Genomic DNA, 259 nt, shown 5'->3' on the forward strand with positions numbered 1-259 from the left:
ACCAGCAGGCATATCCTGCCATCAGGCCGCACAGAGCTCGGAGTGCCAGGCTGGGGGGCCTGGACCATCTCTCCCGGGGGCGATGCGGAGCAGGGCAGGGTGTGAACAGGAGGGGGCAGAGTCAGCTCCAGGACCCCACGGGAGCCCGAGGGGAGAAAGTGGAGGCTGGGAGTGAGGGAGAGGACGAGCCGGGGCCGCACAGTGACCCCTTTGGGACCCCAGGGCTCCAACCCAGTGCCCCTCCCGCCCATGCCCCACG

The sequence above is a fragment of the Pipistrellus kuhlii genome, unplaced genomic scaffold (assembly GCF_014108245.1).
Source record: "Pipistrellus kuhlii isolate mPipKuh1 unplaced genomic scaffold, mPipKuh1.p scaffold_m20_p_84, whole genome shotgun sequence".
Lineage (NCBI taxonomy): Eukaryota > Metazoa > Chordata > Mammalia > Chiroptera > Vespertilionidae > Pipistrellus > Pipistrellus kuhlii.